Consider the following 24,225-nt stretch of genomic DNA (forward strand, 5'->3'; position numbering starts at 1 on the left):
AAGCTTGAATAAATCAAGTTTATTTTGTGAATATTTTAACCTTCCATCAACCTTCCAGTTCTTATTTCTTCATTTAACTTAACCTCAGAAATTTTTTGAGGGAGAAAATATTAAAAATATGCCATTTACATCTTTTTCAAATCTGTCCTCCTATCTGATTTAGCATAAAGGGATCTTAGTAAAATTAGTTTAATGTCTTGGCTCTTGTATACAACGCTTATCTTATGTGGAAATAGCAATAACAGCCTTCATGTACTATATAATACTGGCTCTTTCAAAGAGATGTTCTCATTCAAGGAGCTGTCCATTTCATTTCTGTATTAGTTTCATTGAAGATGTTTACTGTATCCTGACTTGTTTAATTTTTTGTCTCTGATACTGAAAATTGAAATTTTTCTTTATGTACCAAGGGAGTTCACTGGCTGTTCTGAACAGACACTCTAAGACTCTACTCCATATTCTGTTCTCATTGAGTTATTGAAAAAATGAATTAACACCACTGAAATCAAAAGATGTTTACGACTATAAAACTGACATGAATCAGCTCAGGAACAAACTCATGTCTGTAAGCTCAATTCATGTGTTTGGTTCAGATGTAATACTTAGCCAGAAGTAATATTTAAACTGTGTCAAGATTAGGGAACTGATTCTGACATCTTTATACTCACATTGAGAGCTTCTGTGTTGATCACTGATTCCAGGGTGAATATATAACCATAGAGAATCAGTGCTTTGAACACACTATGTTTTAAATTCTATTTTCTTGTAACTCTTGCTTTGCCCTTGTGTCATAGACCAAAGGCATTACTGTAGAGCTCAGGTCAGAATTCAATTCACTGCCTCCAATAGTAAAATGGAACAAAATCAATAACAGCCCTCAGAAAGTTCAATAGCCAAAGGCTCCATTCTAGACTGTGTGTACACATTCTAGTCAACTAGAGCTTCTTTGGAGTATCTGAGATAAAAGCTTGGTCTGTAAATTAGTGCCATTAGTGGCATAACACAGAAGTAAAATTAAGTAGTCTTTGAGCTTTTCATCACATACATGTGTCAGTGGTAAACTTCATGATGTCAATCACTTTCCTTTTTATAAAACATCTTCTGAAATCTTTGAATGTAGCACCTGTGTTTGCAGTCATGCAGTAAACATGGACATGTACCATGAATTTGTGTGACTTGGTTGCTTCCTTGTGGAACCACAGAGGAAGCAGTGTCACAGGGGAGTATATACACTCTCTTTGTAACGTTGGTTTAAGGTCCTACAACTCTTTATGTTTGCATGATGTGTGCCTACACTTGCACCAAGTGTGAGCTTCAACACCAGGAGAGAGACAAGATCCAAGAGCCTTGGCATACTGCAGCAAATTGAGTCCCAGTCCTTCTGTCTGTGCGTGGCACCAATCAGTAAGGTAGACACATGCTTTCTGTTCTCTTTCATATGGTGATGAAGGGCAGCTGAGGGGCTCCTCTGTGCTGCTGCTGAGCCTGGAAATGACGAAAAAAAGGCTGAACAACATCTTTGGAATGGAGACAAGTTTGAAGTAAAAGGGTTGATCTGACAAGTACAAATCTGATAGCTGAAACTATCACACCGTTTTGGTACTGAAAAAGCGGGGGAGAAATAGGAGAAGAAAGATCAACTACTGCACTGCAGCAGTTTACCTAGGGCTGAGGAGATCTCACTTCTAATTTGACCCAATTTGTTCAACCTTACTTAAACAGTGGGAGGACAACAACATATCTCAAATTACATAACTTTTACACATACTTTACAAAATATTGAATTAATAGAGTACCCCTTCCTCAACCTTAAACTACAAGTGAACAATTTCTATTCCTTACCTCAGTAGCTCTTTTCTCCAACTAGTTGCTTGATCTATCTGCAGATGTCTTCAGCTACAGACACCATTAAGGAACAAATATCCCCTTTCTACCTTCTGTTTCACTTAAGGTATTTCATCAAGTCTAGAATGAATCTTTAAAAACTATTTCATTGTAACAGATAAAAAAAGTAAACCTGCATAGCAGTGTTCAGCACATTACTGACATTCAGTGATAATATTCAGTTCAGCACATTTGGAATTAGGAGGCAGTTCCTAATACTAAGACAGTTTAAAAAAATATATCAAAACTATACTTTTAAATACAATCAGCTCTTAAAATTTCTTCAAAAGTACATTACAGACTTGATAAATGCTGAGAGGTGCTACTATTTGACTGAGGGAGATAAGTACAGCTTGAAAAATATTGGAGTATCATCATTTCTCCCAGAGTTGGAAATACTGAATTTACATCTCATTGTAATCCATTCATTGGTTTATAGACCTTCAGTTCTCCAGGGAGCATCACAAATTCAGATGATCTCCCTGAGTGCTGGATTTTGCATTTGAATCTCTGATTTAGCTGAAAGATGTATTAAGAAACCTCATGTAGCCAGAGAGTTCCCTATTGACTACACATCTGAGGAGGCTCAGGAGCACAAGTTATTCCAGCAAGGATATGGAATAAATTACACTCAGTAATTTGCCTCTAGATCAGCCTTTCTCCACACAGTGGAATAATGTATTCATCTGGACAACCAGGTCCCATTTCAGAGAGTGTTTTATGCAGAGTATGTATTTTGCAAGAGAGCAGAACAGATCAAATATTTGGCATAGAGACTTACTATCACAATCCCTCAAGAAAACAGTACTTATTTCAATTTGTGGAGGCTTGCACTCTCAACTGGAAAATTCATTTCTTATCTATCTCTGTGACATCAGTACTTGGATTAAACACCACTTGGAATAAATTTTTCAAAGATCTTTGACTTTAGGGATAAACCCCATATTATTCCAGATGGGAATAGTATTCAAATCTCTGGAGTTAATCTATTATGGGTAGGACACAATGACTTTGATAGTTTGATTTATGTAGACATGACTATCTTGACAGCTATCGATAAATGTTTGAATTCTAAAATATATTCTTCACTTGTCCTTTATGCTCCTCCTTCAGGGTAAGATTTTATTCCTTTTATCTCAGTGTTTTTCTACCTAAATGATAAGTTTGGGTTTCCCCAGTTCAGTAGTAAGCCCATAGGAAGGACAGCAAGTGTCCAGGCTATCTCTTGCTGGTTTTTCAAAGTGTTCCTGGAATCATCCCATGTTTAAAAAGGCTCCAGCACTACAGAGCATATATTGAATCATGCAAATTTAAAAATCCTGAATAACTTGCAGTCAGTCTGAAAAAAAAACCCACATACTTGATGGCCCAGAAGAGAGATAACAGATCTATAACAAGCAACTTCCATTTTCTAAAGATTGTGGCTATTTTAAGGGGAACATCTACTGGAGAAGTAAAAGAAAAAAAGTAATTTTTCTTTCAAGAATAGAATGCAGTGAAATAAGGAGTCATCCAGGACCTTTCACAAATGGCTACCTTTAGTCTGGAAATTCACAGTTTTAATTTTGACCAAAGTCACTCTCCCCATGCTAGCACCCATAGACCTTAAGAGGGAGAAGAGAGACATTCTGATTTCTCTGCACAAATGAAGCAATTTTGTTCAAGTAGTCTATCAGATGATGAGAAAATTAGTTCAGCTAAATCTCATCCTTCTGCTGGAAACTTACTCAGACTGCAAGGTTTCACCCTTCAGCAATGCTGAATGGTTTGTCTGTGTTTCCGGGTTAACCCCATGCAATGTCAAAATACTGCAAACAATGCTGTGCATAGCATCTCTGACAGCACCCAATCCATGAAATGCTTGAAATGTGGTGCAAAATCTTGTTCACTTGGCATGAGAATTGCTGCCCTCTCTCAAGCTGACTCTAACCATATGTTCACATCACTCCTACTGACATGGACGGGAATTAGGATGAACCCAGAGGAAAAGCCTATTAAAAACAAGTGGTGTTGTATAGGTTATAATATATGCTTCAGTCAGAAAAGGAGGAACTTAGCTTTTTACTCCACATGAGTCATAGGAAACTGGATAAAAGGCGTGTAAGAGAAATCTCTTACCTGGCTGAAATTTTCTTGGAACAAATCAACTTTTAACATGGATGATCCAGAAGTGTTTCTGCAAAATGTTGAATTCATCAGGCTTTGAAAACTTCCTGAGAAACCTAAATTAGTTTATCTAAATTAGGTAAAACATATCTTCTGCTCCCTCTGTAGTCCCTGGGGAGAAGCATAACTCCAGCAAGTGAACTCAGACTATTTACATTCTAAAAGAAATTCAGAAGTCTTCCCTATTACAATAATTGGAACAGGCACGTCCACAACATCCAGAGCAGTTGCTTCATATTGTCTGGAGATCATATTTCATTCTTATACTTTCTGTGTACTTGGGAACATTACCTTAACAAGCAGAGATTTTTTTTGAAAGAGGAAAACCTTAGATTTACTCTACAAATAGAAATTGCTTTGATAGATTTAAATCAGTTAGTCAATGTATTTTAGTGCTCTCTATATTTGGATACTGTGTTAACAAAATAGCTGTTAATGGATTTAATCAGTTTTGTTAGAAGTCTTTAGAATACTCTATGAATTAAACGTAGGTGTGTAGAATTCCTTTGATTTATCAGAATCTCCATGTGCTACTCATATGTTGGAATGCACTTCAACCGTTATACTTAATACCTTATAATTTGTACATAAATCATCTGGGTTAGATAAAACACTTTCTCTCTAGTATTTAGAGCTGAAAATAATAGGTGAAATATGGATTTTCTTTTCTGGTTCTATTGTTGGGAATAATTTGTTTAGTTATTCTCTCCATCTGTAAAAAAGCATCCTAGAACAATATAAAGCACAATACCTTCAAAGAAAGCAGTATTAAATATAGAAAAAGTGCAAGTTTTTTCATCAAAACTGTTTATTTCTACTCAGTCTGAGCAAATTTTTTTCCATGTTTTGTGGAATATAAATGTATATCTATATTGCTAACAAAAATTAGATTACTTTGAAGCACTAATAAGAAAATTTGATTAGACACTAGTAAAATGAGTTTGTGACTAACAACTGAGAAGCCATGTTTCAACTCCCTGTGTGGATGCAATTTCATTGAATTTTTGTAGACTTTTTTCTGAAAATTATTCCTTATTAACAGCCCAAAAATCAATCAGGATCCATTGAAACCATTAGGTAACCAACTAGTAACGGCAGGAATTTATTGTTTTCTATATAGACTAGAATAGGGGTCTGGAGAGGGCATTTATAGATTAAAAGAGAAGGAAACACTGCAATCACTAGATAACATAGGCCACAGGAATTCCTCCAACCATTTCTTTTTGAAACTTGAAAAATATGAGGATTTTTATTCCAAAGTTCTTCCCTCACAGAAAAGTTTCCATATCTTTTGATAGATCATAATGGATATTAAATTTTAGTATTAAAAATGCATATTGTATGTTGCATCTGAATTTGTCTCTCTTCATGTTCTTTTAACCTTCTCTTTGATTGGCTGGAAAGACACATCTCCCTGAGTTGTTTACTACTTGCAAAGTGAATTTCTGCTTTGTCAGTGTACGCAGAGACTTTTTCTGTTGTTGGTTTTGCCTGTACTTTCTGGTAGAGAAAAAGAGGTTTGGGCTCAGACTTTTGGAAAGGTGTGTTCATTACAGGCTAGCCTTGCCTCTTCTCTGTCTCTTTCCAGATACCATGCTGCTTTTCCCGTGCTGCTTTTGTCAGCCCTCGTCTTGTTGCTCAGTGAGCCATAGTCCTATCGTCTGGCTATCACAGTTGTAATCCAACACTCCTTTACAATCCCATTCTCTTTCCATAGGTAATTCTAGATCCCTGATCTTAATTAATTACACAGACAGTCTTTTCTTTACTCTGTTTTTTGTTCAACCAGCTTTGGACTGAATCCTCTCTCCTGAGTTTCCTGCTTTAGTCCCATTATCTGTGAAAACTGTCAATTTTAATCCCAACCATTTGTCAGATCTATGCAATCTCCTCTCAGGTTTAGCACATTTTTCTCAATTTCCTGATTACAATTTCCTTATCTTGCTAGCACTGGTATCCATTGGCTAAGTTCATCCATTGGCTAAGTAGGTTTCAATTACCCAAACTCTGCTCAGCTCCTCTCCCTGGCAGAGATGGGCAGAGTTCATGCTGTAAAGCTATGGCAGCACTGGAGCTTCTAAAGGAATGGGCCTCAAGTATTTCTTTTCTTGAACTGTTTTCTGTGAGCACTATACCAAAATTTTGGCCCAAAGATTTCAGTCAACTGTTAGAACTTGATGAATTTATCAGGAACTGATAATAGTTCATTGTAGCAGACAGTAATCATTTATTTTAATGTAGCGATATCAGTTCTGTCCATAGTATATAAGCACAAAACACCAAAATAGATTATATATATCCTCCCAATCAGAAACACTTAAGCCATATTATTTAAAGAACCGTGTGATTCATGTGAGGTTTACAAAATCTGTTGGCAATGTTTAGTTTCTTCATCAAGTACACACATCTTTTTTCAATCTCCGATAGGGGAGTGCAACTATTTGTGGAAGTTTAAAGTTCTACTTTCATGAAGAATCTTGGGTAAAATAATTGAGATGTCTGAGATTCATAATACATGTAGCATGGGATTCTTTCCTTCTAACTCAAACTACTAAACAGGTGTCTAGTGTAAGCTAATATTATAACATCCATCAGTAATCAGAGGAGAGAGACAGCATCTAGTAACTCATCCTGTTTACCCTAGACACCTACCTGGGGAAAGGATCAGGTCACCCTCTAGCAAACTCTATATTCAATATACCAACTGCAGATGTAGCCCACATAAAACTAAATGTCTACATTATGAAAGCTAATAAGGTGAAATGAATCTTATTCGGAGAATTTAAGATTATAGATTTATGTTTGTTCTTTATTAAAAGAGACTTTTTGTAATGCTGAGATATCTCTTTGATTTGTGACAATTACTATAGTTTTAAATCCTACATTCTGAGGCAATTTCTGTATTAAAAGACATGTTATTCTAGTGCTGTAATTTAACAGAGGTATTTCGTTTGCGAGTGTTCTTTATCAAGGTACACAGTTTCTCCCACTAAGGAATTCATATCTGCTAGATATTCAGCAGGAAAACTGCTGGGACTGAGGAAGTGGCATTTAGCTGGAAGAGATGAAATGTTGAGTATGCAAATGGATCATGGATGTTCATTTGTTCTGACCCTTGCAGGAAGCATGTCTTTATTCAATACTGCACATACCTGGGAATGACCCAGAATACCATATTTGTGCATTTGCTCATCTGTGCGAGTTAGGATGTCATCAAAGCATCAGAGAAGTAAATTAGACAGAGTGGTAATAGCAGATTATGAAAATCACAAAATTAATGGAAAATGCTCTGACTTAGTAATTCAGGGGGGGTTTTGTTAGTTTGGTTTGGGTTTATTTTTATGACAGCAACCGATAGCTATGAAAAATACATACATTTTTTCTCAATGGTTAGCCATGTGAGATTAGTCTTGTAAAGCCGGAATAGTCTTTAAAAGTACGGGAGGGGCTAAGTGGTAGACTCATATGGGTGGTTGCCCCCCCTCACTTTAAAGGTTTGCAGATTTGCAGTCTGACTCCTTGACAGCGAGTATCTAGGGAAGAAAAAAGGTCTGTTTAATTCTACATCAGTATTAATTTTAAAATAGCTGCTCAGCATTTCATATGAGGTATTTATCTAACTCTCCTTTAATTTTAGGTGTTCATTATCATTGATACCAATGACACTGATATGAGCACAACCACAAAATATAATGATAATGTTGAACTTGGTGATCCTTGTGAGTCCTTCCAACTCACCATATTCTGTGATTCCGTGATATCAAATATTTCTGTTTACAGATAGACATAATTTTAAAAAAAACATATTTTACTTGTTTTTGAAAATGCTTACAAATTTCTGTATACAAGGTTCTGCTGTTATCACAATACAGACTGGTATATTTTTACATTACAGCACAGATCAGCAGGCACAATCAAGAATGCAGTCTTGTGAGACCAGAAAATTGAATTTATTTCAATATTTTCTTACTGATCCTTTTCTGTGCCCTGTTATCTTGCCTGTCTCACCTGTGCTTTTAGGGTACAGACCAATCCTAAGTTCAGAAGAAATGTTCAGCTGATTCTAACCATTTTAGGAAAGAAAGCTTGTTGTCAGTAGAAAAATGAAGAGAGCAGCTGGCATGGAATTACGATGGCTGCTGAAGGACCTTTGGTCAGAGGTAAAATTGAAAATAACATGAATGCAAAGCAATTGGTCTCACTGGTTGGAATGAATGAAAATTATTAAAACCATTTCTTCCCACACCCCTCTTGATAGCTATATCTAATTCACTGTGGAATAAAGTTTCTATTTTTTTTTTAAATAAAACAAAAATATTCATCTTGAAGAGATAAGCACTTGAGATGTTAGAAATAATATATAAAGTAGCTGTTTATTCCTCTAAATACCTAGATTTATGCAGAGATGATTCTGTATTGGATAGGAGATCATTTGTCTGTAATAGTCATCTAAGTGCCAAAATGTAATGCAATGCTCAATAAATATCAAAACTCTCAAAGTGCTGACTACAGAGCTACTGAAAACTTGTTATTGAAGATTCAGAGTAATTCTGCTTCACTGGAGATGTAGGCTAATGGCAGACATGCAATGAAGACAGAACCAATCTCTCATCTTATGAGACAAGCTATTTTCCTCAGGTCCTGGCTAAGAAACTTTGCTAGGCTGATTAGCATCCTGGATACCTGTGTATAAAGAAGAACACTTTCATTCTCCAGTATTATCACAGCAGTGCTTATTGTCATGTAGATGCAATAACAAATAATAAATGAATAAGAAGGCCATTTTTCTCAAGAGAAATACATTGATATTTTGATATTAATATTGTTTCAGAAACAAGTCTACAAAGTGGCAAACACCAGTGCCAACAGGTGTAAAAGTTTAAAATATGTAAGAATACATTTTTAATATACATTTTAGGCTATTATTCCTTTTAAAGCAGAAGTCAGGGCAGAAGTAGATGGAGGGTCTTGATCATTCCACATTCCCACTGGTGAATTTCCTCTGCTGAAGACAAACACTGAGGTCTTCAAGGAAAGATGCTGTGTGTCTTTTCTCGGGAATGAACAGAACAATGGATTCAGGGTTTCCAATGAGATAGGCATTTCCATCAGTTATGTTTTGTAATAATATCCTACCAATAAATCCTAGTACTTGACTGAAAACTATAAGCATGACATTATAGAAAGAGTACTTTTGACAGAGGCAATATCAAGATTTTCTTTCAGTAGTTAACAGCTGCTGTTAAATCACTTTGGAGTAGCTATGTTTTCATCATTTCTTTATGAAAATGGAGTACTATAAAGAAATTGCAGTCAATTCTTGAATACTCATGGACAAATTTAATGACTTAATTTTTCTGAAGGTGCAAGCACACTGAAGCAAGAGTGTTGTTACTTGGCATTTACAACAGTGCCACCAACCTTTCTTCTCTTTTCTCCATTCCATGATTGTTCTGTCTTCTTACACCTTCATTTACATAGGTAATATCCACAGCTTTGCTTAATCCAGGTTGTTCTAGCACAACAGTGCTTGAGATAACTAGAATGTGTATAGGATATGTTCACGTGGGGCTATAAATATGCTGTAAACATGCCGGGCAATGAGTGAAAGGCAAACTTAAACATGCTTCCCTGCATAAGACCCACGAAGTCTGATCATCTATATCAGAGCTGCATTGCTGCTGGCCCTTTAAAGAGAGGGCTTTCTCTCTTAGCTGGTATTAGACCCAGGCTATTAAAAGCCATGCTGGAAAGAAGTCATGTAACTTTGTACAAGGGGAAGTTTTATTCGAATTAGCCTTCTTATATGAGAAAATGCAAGTCCACGTATTGCTCCTGCAATTTGCTCCTGCAAAATGAGGGGAGATCTCATTGTGGCCTTCCAGTAATTAAAGAGGACATAAAGAGGGAAAGTGACTTTTTACATGGTCAGATAGTGATAGGACAAGGGGAATGGTTTTAAATGAAACAAGAAGAGATTTAGATTAGATGTGAGGAAGAAAGTCTTTACTCAGAGGATGCTGAGGAACTGGAGCAGTTTGCCCGGAGAAGTGGATGCTCCATCCTTGCGAGTGTTCAAGGCCAGGTTGGATGGAGTACTGAGCAACCTGATCTAGTGGGTGACATCTCTGCCCATGGTGTGGGGGTAGTTAGTTAGTTTTCTAAGATTCTATGATTCCATTGACTATTTCTACTAGTAACAAGTAATGACTGTATCATAGCATGGTCCCAAAAGCAGTATCTGTATAAACAGTTAACATTTATTTCTCTGTTATCTATGGATTACTCACTTTTCTCTGTTCTTCATGGCAGAGCTCTTCACATTGTTTAGCCTCTAAATCAGCAAAGCATATATGCATAGTTTTAATATTAAGCATACCTTCAGACTCATTTAGAACCTCTGGTCAATTGAGAATTGCATACAACTCTATTGTTAAGTCAAGCATTGGCTGAAGTGCTTTGCCAAACTGGAGTCTAGGTGCCTAGAGCGAAAAAAAGATGCATTCAGAAAGTTCTTCAAGGCAAGAGGAGAGAAAAAATGTGACAATTTTTTCACATAAGATACAACTCTTAAACTGTTAAGTTCCTGAAGATTTTCCTGTACCTCTTCCCTCCTAAAAATAATCTTTACTTCTTTCCCCATTTGCCCATGGCCTATATAACTTTTTCAAACTTTCTGTTTCCCTGCTTGCAGCCTCTACTTTTACGGTGTTGTAAACACAGTTTTCTCACACACGCCATCACAGCTTTTCCCTGTACTCTTACCTAGGAGGAATGCATCACAGTGCTGGTTGTGATGATGACTGAGCAGGCTGGCCAAACTGCAGCCTGGCTGAGCAGAACCCTGAGTTCAGATGGACTCCATTCCTTCAGAGGGCTTTGATTGGATTCTCTTTCTAGCACAGATTCTGTTCCTTCTTATAGTTACCTGTGAACATGTCAGTACTTCTTCTTTACTGTCTGTCACTAAATCAATAAGTAGCATAGCAGCAGTAGAGAGAAGATAAAAAACTTGCCTGAACTGAAAGGCTACTAGGATGTAAGACTGTGAGGATGCTGTATTTCCTTAAATGCAAGATTAAATAAGATTAAAATATTGCTTATAGAAACTATTTCTTTCTTATTTACCGCCATGACAATTAAATTTTTATTGCTCATATGACAATAGTGAACTTGAATAAAACACAACAGTGATACAGTGGATAAAGAGAAATACTGTCCCTCTGAAAACTGTTTAGAGAAGTTGCCTAGGAGACTTAGTGATAGGAACTTGCTCTGGTTCTGTATAGGACTCCTGACACCACTCAGTTTTAGTGCACTGAAATTAATCACTGAAATTAACCACTGCACGTGCACCAATCTTGATTATTTGCTCCTCACTTGGAGCTCTGAAGAAGACTGCCTCATAGTCTATTGTATCATCATTTACATTGACCATGAGTTAGTACAAAAAGCATAACTCAAATGTACTTTTAAGTATAGATAAATAATAATAAATGACTAATAAAAATAAATTATTAGATTAAAAAAAACCCTCTATAAGGGGATAACATATCTTCAGGATTTACCTGGAAAATAGTTTAAAACTGTGGTATATGTAAGAGTCAAGGATTAATATGGAGAGAAAAAAAGTCTATGTAAATAGATTCTGAGATTGAATCTGTTATGCATTTCCAGAAAGTGAGGAAAAAAGTCCAAAACTGCTATCCTCATAGATTTTATATGTTACATTTTATAAGCCTCTGTAAAAGAGATTTTAGTGATTCCAAGGAAAGGAAATAAAAATTCATATATTTACTATGCAGTTTGCAGTACAGGCTATAATGAAATAATAAAGCAGTGCAGTTTATATTGTAGTCTGGGGCTAACATTATCAGGTGTGTAGCAATTGAATTGACAAGTGATTTGTTTGGTCTGTTACTGAGGTAGCATGTGTCCTGCAGTAGGTACGTTTGTGTCACCTGAAAAGGAAGTAGACAAGTGAGCTTTATTCATCTGTCTTTCCCCCAGGATATAGATAATTAATTTTGAAGCTTGAGCAATCAAAACCCACCTGTCAGTATCATCGTGAGTCAACATCAAGCAACATGGTTGCTCTCACTTTGTACAGCTGAGTTGCTGCTGAAGGTCCAACAGCAGGCCTTCTTCCCTATATGTTTTCTGTCAATTTCCTCCACCTTGGTGCCTTTGCCTCTTCTTTTCCAGTTCAAGTTCCATTAATCCATTCTCTTTTCCTTGCTGACCAGCAACCCACACATTATTCATTCTTTTTCATGAACCATATTCAATGTCTTCTGTCAAGCTCCACTGCAAATTCATCCTTTTGTCTTTGATGCCTTCCTAGTGACATAGATCTAGCCTAACTGAATCCCAGGTCCACAATCCCACATGACTTTTTACCACTTTTAATTTATTTCTCAAGTCTCCCTTTTTTCCTGTCTTTACTTTTGTTTCTGCTAGAATTTTGCTCTGCTTCCAAGGAATCATAGGCAATGCAAGTCATGACCTTCCTTCCTCACCTTGGCATGCATTTCCATTTTCCTTCTCCTTTTACAGAGGTTGCACTGGTTTCTGTCATAGATATTGACATTTCTCCTTTGCTCTCTCCTCCAAAGTCCATCCACAGGCCCCTGTTCTATTCCAGCTCCTCACATCCTTTGTTCCCACACACAGCCTCTCTTTTACTTTTCTCCTTAGCTTCATATTCTACTTTGACTTTTCTCTCATGGTACAATATGCTTTAGATGCTTCAGTCTAAGAAGATGTCACCTTTGACCTTTTGTTCCTCTCCAAGTACAGCCTTAACTTCCTCCTCTATTTCATTGTAAATTCATCAAATAGCTTGTTTACAATAAGAATCAGTAATTCTCTTCCCTTTTCAACCCATACCCTCTTCAACACAGCCTTTTGCCTCCTGCCCTCTCTGGAAACTGTTCTTGCCAGATACTTTAAAACCTTTTTCCTAGAGGGTTGTTCTCTTTGACATGCCTACCTGGCCTTTTCTCTACATAGACTACATCTGCTCCCTTTTCATGATATTGTCTTCTACTAGTCTTCCTTTCTGTTTAAGATTTTGTCACATCCTCTATAAATCCATATCAGATTTCCTCCCCATACAGGACGGAGTTACAAAATGGCTTTTTTCTTCTTCCTTTAAATTTATATTATTCATATGAGAAAAAGAATTCCAGCTTTTCAAAGACATACTTTCTCTAACAGAGCACTTTTTTCACTTCACAAGAAACTCTGCTTGGTCGACTTCTACTTCCTTGTGGATCCCTAACTTCTCTGCAAGTTAAAAGGCTAAATGAGGCCCTTAATTATCTTCTGACAAATACTTCCCAATAACACCTTTCTGAATCACTGGATCATATTTTCATCTTCCTTCAGCTGAAACATATTATTTATTATTTTTTAATATCACATGTACTGTAGGTCCTATCCAGACCTTGTCTAAGTTTCCTAAGACTTTTGGCAAAGCATTTTCAAGATGAATTTGTATGCATCCTCTCACTCAGTTATTCCCTTCATACACAAAAATACACACACACAGATCAAGTCCTTCATCACCTTCTATCTAACTTACTGTAATGCTGATTTCTCCACTATTAATAGACACTCTTGTTGCTGTTGGACTGGTGTTGCAAAGGCCATCTCCCAGCTCAGTGCTTTTGTAATATTTCTCCTGTATCTTTCCTTGCTTGACACAGTAGATATTATAGCAACCTGTGAACACTCTTGACTCTTTCCATAATTTACTCTTTTCAATTTTCTATTGATTATTGCTGACAGTGTCAGGGCTGGTGGTCCTTTTTTTTAATTTTCAAATAAGCTTTTTTCCCCACAAGCTGCCCTTCATGGTTGCCTTAACATCTGTGAATACAGCTTCTCCTTTACTAATTCTTCATTCCAGATTTCTTCTTTTCTGTTGAAAAAAAAAAGACAACATATTTTATCACTTTAAAATATCATGCTTTTGTTAATAATAACCACTAGGCTGGCAGGCATCAAATAATCATCTCTCAGTATTCCTCCATCTATGTACATCCACCTGTAAGAATACATTGTTTCTTGTTTTAGGGTCAAACTGTATGCTCTTTAAGACAAGAACCAGCTCTCTCTTCTATGTTTGCACATTGCTTAATACAATGATGTGCTGGTTCGTGACTCCTAGGTGGACAAGTAAATAATAACGATGATATCTCCACTCTTCCTTCTACAGAACTCACCCACTGAGCTGACGGCCTAAATGAAACCCAGGGTGATTAATAATGCATTCTTTTACTGACTCTTACACATTATTATTCTTGTCATCTGTCAGGATCCACTTTGAGGGAAATATGTTGTTTGGTGATGAAAAACGGAGTGAAAAAGAGGCAAATTCTTTTGCCCATTTCTTCAGAAAATAAACTGAAAATGGTTGAATCATAGAGACATCCATGAAAGAATTAAGGTCCTCTCCTGGAAATTTAGCCCTAGAAGCTGCCAGAGTTTTGAGGGCTTGTCACAATAATCCCTAGATGTTAGAAATACAACTTTCAGCCTTATTCCAGTACTAATTCGTGTTTATTACTGCATGGACATTTGGCCACTGAAAACTAGACCAAAAGACCATCAACCTATTTCACATAGGCCACTGAACCATAAGTAGATGATAACGAATTTTGGTTCCTACCAACCTGTGCCAGATTTGAAGCAATGACCTAGAGGTGAGAAACTTTACATCTCATTACCATTCCCCTGAGTAAACCAGTTCTCGAATCATAGGATGAAAAGAAGGAGGGAAAAACTAAGCCTTCCTGGTGTGAGTTAAAGGTCTGCATGAACTTTGAATTTCAAAGCTTTTTCTCAATAATTAATTTAATTCTACTTAAGTAGACTTTAAAGTCTTTAAATTATATGAGTGAAAATCTCAATAGCCAAAATAAAGAGATATAAAAACAATTTCAAAAAGAATGGGAGGGTAGTTGCTTCCTCTTGCTCCCATTCACCCATCCCCCTTCATTATCCTTTGTCACAATAAGCCCAATGAGGGAGATCAGATTAAATATGATTGTCTACTACTCTGCCTAGCTGACAGCTCACCTACAGTGCTTTCCAAAATAAATGTTATGGCTAGGCTTGTACAAGTTTAAAAGGTGCATTTGGTCTTTTAATATTTTATTTGATTTTGCTGATTTTTGCTTTAATACTTCAAAGTTTTTGTAGCTGAGTAAAATTCCCAGCATAGTGGACTACACAAATGGACCAATTTGCATATGGGTGCCTGTGAGATCCTGAACCTGATCTTCTCTATCAGTAGATTGATGGAAAAGTTATTGATAGATTGTAATGAACAAATGCACATATCAGCTGTTACTAAATGGGTCTTAGGAAAATAAACAACTAAATGACAGCTGAAGAATAAACATAATACAATCTAATCCATTCTCACTAAACTTTGCACCTTTCATTGTAATTCTTTATATAAAACTCTCCTTTTTTTTTTCTTGACCGTTAATACTGATAATTATATCTGTATTTCTTAAGAATATTATGAGTTGCCATTTCTGCATAGTAGCAGATTGAATTTATTCACCTTACGGATATATTATTATCACAGATAATAACTGCAGCATGATAATTATCATTAATTATTCATTTGGATTAAGAGGCAAATAGGCTTGCATTCAAGGGTCTTCCAGAGCAGTGTTCATTGTTCCAGGGCCCCGTGTGCCAGTGTGACTAATTCATACTCCTTTCAGTGCTACTGTTGACATCTGACCGGTCCCATATGTATTTATTTCAAAATATTATAAAAAGAATAAGTGCATCATTTCAGGACATAGCCACTAAAACAGACATATGGTTCTTTTCTGCCCTCTGAGTGAGAATACGCAATTTTCTATTAGACAAGATGCTCACAGAGTATGCTTTCAATAGATCTGTATGTATGCCCTATCTTTGCATTCCTGTATCATCCTACTTAAGCTTCTATAAGCCAATATATTTACATAATAGCTTTTAGCACAAATAATAATGTGTGAAGCTGTACAATTTGTCATTCACTGAACATAGTATTTAGTAAAACTGATTTTAATCCATTCTGAAGCTAAACTACGTTTAATATAGAAGAATATTAGCGCAAGGTTAGAAAAATCCAAGGGGAGGGAAAAAATTAGTAAGAAGAGGGGTATGATGAAAAAGGGACAATAAATAATATAAATGCTAATTTCCTTATGTGGCTTTCACCCAATACTTATTAGCAAGCCTCTCTCTCTCTCATTCCCTCTCTAATCTTTGCTTCTAAAAAATGTCTTGAAGGTAGTAACACGATCATCTGAGGACCAACATGACAGCTCCAATATGCATAGAGTGATAAATGTCAGTCTGGCTTTTATAGCTCTGAGGCTGCACTTATATATGCCCTCTGTGACTTATCATCTTTGCTTCCACAGATGATTCCTTTTTATTGTTAAGATGTCAGCATGGGTCCGATGCTAGTCGATATGAATTGCTCTGTAATAGTCTGGAACCCTCCTTCTCTAGCCAGTTTTAGCTTGTTCCACTGTTTCTAGGCTTAATTTTAAGGTCACATCTCTAGTGTTCTGAAACAAAAGCAGCAGATTCCATATGGAGCAGTATGTGCTTTGTCATATGTAAACACTGGGCAAGGAAAGAAGAAAAGATGCAGACACAGCAAAAGGAAATAGTGATATCAATGCTGCTAAAATATTTTATGAAAATGTTAGTTAAAGACTTCAAATTTCAACAAGGAAAAAGAAAACAATCAGGAAAGGTTTTTATCCTAGTAATAATCCCTTTTTGCCCTCACATGCATCATCAGTATATTGTTGGCGGGATAATGTATGTGGGATGGAGAAATACAAAGGTACTTGTGTCAGAACTGATGACAAGAGTATGTTTCCAGTTGTACCCTTGAATATGTGCACCAAGAAAGCACTCAGAAATTAGAAGGAAAGAAGACAGCAGAGTTTCACAGCCTGCCTGTATTAGGTCATCTAGATAGAAGCACATCTGTAGATGCTGTAGAACTGACAGTGGGTGAAGTCAACTGCCAGTGCTTAAAAAAAAAAAGGATGGTCTACAGGATTTTGAAATGGAGACAGAATGAGAGCACAACTAAATGAGGGATGAGATGGGATGGTTGCAGTTATTACCAGTGGAGAGGGAAAGAACTGCTTGCTTAGACAGGAAGGGGCAATGCAAGTTGGGGACACAGGCTGAGTAGTCCACAGAAAACATCATCTACCACTTCTATTTAGAGACCAGCAACCAGACCGGAGACACTGCCCCAATATTTCATGAGTCTTGGTACTCCAGACTCTTCCAATTAAAAAGTAAAAGAGGTTGAATGACATTAGTACATCAGAACAAAACTGATATGTTTAATAGGCAGAAAAAATTGCATTCATCAAATCAAAGGGGATGGGAGATTGTTATTAACATTTAGGAAAGTCATGACATTCATGGTTTTTTTTTTCAAAAGACCTGATCATTCATAGGGTAGAGAATGATGGGAAAGAATTTATTAATTGTTGACAAATTTTGAGGGAGCCAGGCATAAGTCTGGACAGCAAAAGCAAATTATTTAGAATCAGTTCTAAAGTGTAATACTATACACAGCAACACACAAGCAATACACAGCAACACCACTTTGGCAAAAATTGTGCTGATGATACCTGGAGGAATATTCTGGAAAATGTCAATAGCATCACGCCAAATTATAGCTTTTTTCTGTATAACTTGTGAAACTTGGTGTTGAGTTCGAACCAGAGCCAAGAGGAAAAGAATGTTTTTCTTGAAGCCTCTTATTCTGTACAGAACTTTTAAGCCATAATATTATGAACTTGGAAGAAGCATGATTTCACTTCATTAGGTAACTTCATTCTTATAAATAAAGAAACAGCAGTTTTTAGCCTCCACATTTGTCAAGAATACACTGATATGTGTGAAAACCTCAGTCTTATTTTCTCATGTATTTTTGGTTATAGTTCACTGTTTGTTACCAAAATAGCTGAGTCCCTGTTGTTTTCTTTTCTATAGTGATCCAAATTTTTGCATATTTCCTTCAGAGGGGTCTATTAGGTCAGAATGGTAGTATGTTGATTCCTTTAAAGTTAAGTGTTTAGCATTGGTGAATATCCAAGATGAGGGAAATGAATCAGCCAGCACTGCTTTCAATAGAGGGTACAAACCCAAATCTCATTATGAGTTCATACTAAAGAGAGCTATAGAGGCAGAAACTTTTCTGTTTCTTGATGATCTAATATATACTAAAAGCAACCTGAGAAATCTTAGAAATAAATCATTATAAATTTTCAAATGCCTATTGAAGTCCTCATTGAAGGCTGTCTCCACTGGAGAGCCTTTGATAACTTTTATCATTATTTACTCAATTTTAAATCCCTTTTGAAAAGGGAGAAAAGATAACCATCTCTTTTACACAGACTTCATCAGCAGCAACTTCCAGAAAACAAAATATTTTGTGACTTAAAAAAAAGAAAGTATTTTCATCCCAATGATAAAAAACCAGATCATTTCATTCCTTAAAAGAATGAATAGCTAAACTAGGGTTCTTGATGGAAGCAGTTCCTAATCTAAATTAGCAACTTCTGGAATAAGTTTTATATAATCAACTATTTTCTCATCTGTTAGAATGTCAGAGCATTTTACTCTGCATTTATGATAAGTCTGGTAGTACTACTATGTAACTCTCCTCAAAACAGGAGTGATTTTATTTTAAAGGCTGGCATAAATGTCATAATTACATACAGTATTTGTATGAGAAAACAAAGTAGATCAAAGAGGGTGACAGAGAAGAGATGAACAGCCACAGCAACAGAGATTTCAAGCTCAGAAAAGAAGCCCAAATAAATTATATTTGGTCTCTGTTAACACAGTTATAATTTCACCACGAATAATCTCTGGCTCTTGTGTATTACTTCTAACCCTCCTCAGGTACTGGGCTGTCTGTAAAAGCCACATCTTCTGTCTGGTGCTGTCATCAGTCTGTTCTGCTGCTGCAGCACTGAACATGATATAGGCAAATGCACTCTTGATCTCTCTGTGGATAATTTTAGTCATATCTAAGGACATGAGCGACTAGAACAGAGGAATAACAAACTGGGTGTGACTGGATATAACTGAATATGGAATTTTCCATATCACCAAGCACAGAACAAAAAAAAATTAACCAAAAAATGACTATATCCCAAACTTACAAAGACTGACATTTTGAGAAGCGATCTGCACAGGAGTACATTATTGTGTTATTATATTTTTTTCCGCTTATTTTCCAATCAAGTCCATTAGAAGACACTGCTTGACTGTTGGGTTGGGGGTTTTTCCAATTTATTTATGGAAAGATATTTTTACAGGCTAACCCAGTTAAGCTTGACAGCTTGTTTACAATAGGACCCAGAAGACACATTACTCTGTGCACAACAATATAAATATACATTTGAGATGCACACTTATGATCATAATATTTGTTAAACATCTGAAGTGCACAGTGATCAACTATCCAGAATGATCTAACTGTATTTAAATATTATGAAGGTAGAGAGATTGTTTAGCTTGCTAAGATGAGGATGACACATTATCATAATTAACATTTAGTGTTTTAGGAAAACTGTATAACATTTCTTAAAAGGTAGTAACAAACTGATACAAGAGGCTTAAACTTCATCAGAAAGTCAGAACAGTTTTAGCTCTGCTTATTCTCAGTTTGGACATCCGGGCTGCCTCAAACTGAAATTGTTAGGTAATTGGCTGTTCCCTAAACTGTGCTTCTATCTACCTTATTGGTTAGTGTGGACAAATACAAACGGATTTAGCAATGAAAACAGTTCTTGCTGAGAACCTGAAATTCACTTCATATTCACCCTGGGGAAGGGGGTTGCAATGGACCTGCTCCAGCTTCGTCCTGGAATGTGGAAACCCAGGAGCAATACAAGAGCTCCTCTGGTTTCCTTCCCTCTGGAAGAATCTCATATGTGTATCCCATAACTTCTATGAGACATGGACCTGACCACTGAGACACCACTCCAAAAGAGTTTACCCTGAGTATGGCAAAAGGGCTGACTGAAACCAGAACTCGGAGTAATTGCAATCTTTCAGTAAAATTATACTCCCAAATCCCAAAAATTGAATCAAGAGAGACAAATAAAGACTCAGACAGTCTGCTCTCCATTTAGAAGCTCAGTAGAGATCTGAAAGAAGCATTTTGTATTTCCTTATACCAAATTAAGATCTTTTAAAAAAAATCTATAGATATTCGTTAATATCTTATTTTAAATTATTCCTTTTAAAGACCGCACCATGTTGTCACAGGTGAATTATTAATCTGCTGCCCCATTCAGGGTATTAGCACTGTGAAGCACTAAGACACTCAGTAGCAGCTGCAAAATGCATTACTCCTCAGTCTTGTTTGCTACTGCCTTAGAATACAGTCATAGAGAAAATATCTCAAAGTTTATTCTGTAATTAAAAAAGGATTGTCCATTGCCACGACACAGAGCTGTGCTGGAAGTTCATTTTTCTCCATCTGTGCAGCATGAAACTTTAATTGTGATATTGCTTTAAAAGTCCCGTGGCCTAACCTTAAAAGAAGTGAGCTAGAGGGTAGGATGGAGAGAATTTATACGTAGCTTTAGAATCTGCCCCTAGCCTCCAAGAATGAGGGCTGCATTAGAGATGGTAGGTTAAAAGAAGCTGCTACCCTGTCCTCCTTATATTTCCCTCCTTTTCAAAAGACATAGTCTTCTTTCCAAACTGCTGTATAATACTTCTGCTATTCCTATTTCTGCTTAGTTCTCTTTTTCTTCAGGGATGACTGATGTTTAATATAATGAAGCAGAACGATTCCAAGGGATTTGTTTTGGGGACCATGTACTTAGTGTACGACTACTACACCCATTTTGTCATAGTTTGCAGGCTGTGCTTTTGTGTTCACTTTCTGCCAATACTTATGGATTTAATGTATCCTGGAAAAAAATATATCAAAGAATAGACTTGCATGGTAGTTACCTGAATATTCATGGAAGAGGAATTTTAGAGCAGTAAAGCTTTTAAATTCAAAGCTTTACATACTCATTCTGTCAGGGAAAAATATATTGTACCACAATGAATTCAGGCTTTGATTGAAAAAAACCCCAGTACTCAGGTGCATAACTAGCTGACTTGATGCGTACAGGGTGCTCCTGAGCTGCACACCACTATGGAGGTACTACAGAGGGGTTCCCACAAGACCCTGCAGCTCCGTACACCCACACTTGTCAGCATTCCCAGCTAATAGCAGTAAGCCTTGTGCCACTTGTGTGAGACTCCTTCTACTCAGGGATAGATAGCAGGGCTTGAGTTCCACATTGCCACAGCTCTCCTTATTTCTGTCCTATTCAGAGAGGGCTCAGCTATCACTGCAAAGCACTGCTCTATGTAGTAAGCATGTACTGCATGCCACCAGATTTGCACAGGATAGTGCACGTGCTTTTGCTCGCCACAAGTTTGGTTGTCTTTAAACATTCAGCACCCAAAGAATCCTTGGTTGTCTTGTATCATGAGAACATTCTTAGTGATGAGTTCATAGTGTTTTAAAAGTTCATTAAAAAATTCACTGAATAATTAAGGAAATAGTGATCTCTTTGTGGCTATTTCACGAGCAGAAAGAAAGGTTAAATTCATGGGATAAATTATTCATTGTGAGTTATTCACTCAGCTTTAATAGTTTGTAATTCTATAAAGAGCTTTGCTTAAGAAATGCACTATATAAATCAATCAATAGCCCTAATAATATGCAAGAAGGATTTTCTCCTTTGTGATCTGCTTTTCAATAAATTTTACCCCCTTGACACTTCAACTATCATCATATGCCCACTCTTCTTGCCCCCACTGCCTCAGCCTGTCTATCACTGGGCCACAGCTGTGATGTTCAGACACTCAGCCCCCTTCCCCCTCACACCAGCATAACCTATTTCACTTAAGAGTCCATCAGTGTTTTTGTGTACCCTTAGCTTCTCCTTTATATATTTATTTTTTTAAGAATTCAAGCAAATAGTTACACATACGCTCACATATAGTTGTTTAGTTACAACGTTGTTTAATTGCATCATCAGCGTATTGGAACTGAGCACAGTGGCACAGGCTTCATGCTCCAGAATCTGAACATCAGCTACCTTCTCTGCAGCCATATGGTAGAAATATTGAAACACCCTTCATCTAAAGCCCCCTCCAAATACTTACATCATGCCTGGTTTAGAGAATGATGGTTGGAGGAGATACACCTAGGTCTGAGTAAAGCTTCAGCAAAACACACTTCAGGGTGTGGCAGCTGCTTGAGAAAGTGCCTGGATGTTCTGCTACCTTGTGCTGCCCACATTGGAGTATATGCTGTCACAGCACTAGTCACCTCAGGTAGTGTCCATTCAGTCAAGATTAAAGGTAGTGTGAATATGTATACACACACCAAATCACAGTGCAGTCACACCCTTAGGCACAAAGAGTTTTACTGCTGTAGACAGCCTATTTACTCCTTTTCTCCTGTGCTTCAGCAATTGTTAATTCACAGGGGCCTGACATTACAGCTCGAAACGAATGTCAAAACTCCCATTAACTGGCATGGACAGAAGTCCGCCCTTTTTGCTTTCTATTAGAGTTCAATCCCTGTCAGATACATATCCTTTATATTTTTCACCTCCTCTTTTCTCTCAGTGCAATCTGTATAGTATCTTTCAGATGCCTCCTTTGTGGCAGCCAGTCAATCCCTTCTTCTGTAGAGAAGTCATCCAAAAGCAGCAGGACTGAGAAATGTACAGCCTCTGAGGCTGCAGTGTTTGCCTTTGACTACAGGAGTCTTTCCTGCTCATGGAGTGATGTGAGTTGCTGCAAAGGATTATGACTGCTGTAGTCCTGCTCAGACTGTAGGTGCTGAATGGGCTGACCTTCCTGTCCAAGCTGGAAAACAATGTTAACAATACTTTTGTGTCCTGTTGTCAACTCCTCTCATATGTCCTTTTGGTCTAACTGGTGCAACTTGACACTCTATGTCATCTTAAATTTGGCTACATGGGAATGTTATTTTCCTCTGTTGGTGAGGAAACTGGGTAGTGAGGCACTGGAACAGGTTGTCCAGAGAAACTGTGGATACCCCATCCCTAGAAATTTTCAAAGCCGGGTTGGATGGGGTCCTGAGCCACATGGTCTACTAGGAGGCAGTCCTGCCCTGGCAGGGTCGGGTGTAATAGATGATCTTTAAGGTTCCTTCCAACCCACGGCTTTCTGTGTTTCTATGATTAATATACATATCGCTATTGTGATATGTTGGTATATTTATGATTTCCCAGTTAATTCTTTTTCTCCTTAACTGCCTAATGTAAAACTTACTTTTTATGAGTGGGATCAAACTGCTAATACTTCAATAAAATCCTCAAAAATTATGAATATTAACATAATTTAGAATCTTTAGAGTATAATTATAGATTGGATTAGTTGTACTGAAAACATCAAAGGCTTATATTGTCTTTAAATATTTTTTTAATTATTGGTAATCCTAAAAAATTCCTTTTTGGGTACATTTCAACCCTTGTATTACTGATTCTAAACACACTCAGAAATTGCAAACACAATTGAAAAGTGTGTACCTAACTCAGTCTCTCTGTACCACTACTCCAGTTTGAATTTTTCTTTACTGTGTATAATTTGACGTCCACCAAGTAATGCAGATGAGAACCTTCAAAAGTTTCCTATGGTACCTCTAACAAATCTCCTGCACAGTTAAATGTATCTTGTTCTTTTCAAGCCTGTCGGCTAATAATCATTCTTTTGTTGACTAAGAATCTCAAACTGTATGATTTTCAGTGGATTATACTCTCATTTTCTGAGCAGTTCTGTTCACTTTGTGTGAGTACAGAGTAGCATCCCTGTATACTGCTTAGTGTTCAAGCTCTGACTAAAACATAGATGTTAGCCACCTCCATTTGGACACCCAAACTGTTGGATGAGTGATTAAAGTAGCACAGGAGAAGATGGAAGAAAATGTAAAGGAAATGCTCAGATAATTAACGGTGTTTATCCCATACAATAAATGAGGAAGGCATCCTGTGGAAAAAGGTAGGTTCCAGATCATATTAATAAAGACTGTACCATAAAATGTCTCCACCAGACGGATAGATTGAG

The sequence above is a fragment of the Neopelma chrysocephalum genome, unplaced genomic scaffold (genome assembly GCF_003984885.1).
Source record: "Neopelma chrysocephalum unplaced genomic scaffold, ASM398488v2 Primary Assembly neopelma1_25, whole genome shotgun sequence".
NCBI classification, from domain to species: Eukaryota; Metazoa; Chordata; class Aves; order Passeriformes; family Pipridae; genus Neopelma; species Neopelma chrysocephalum.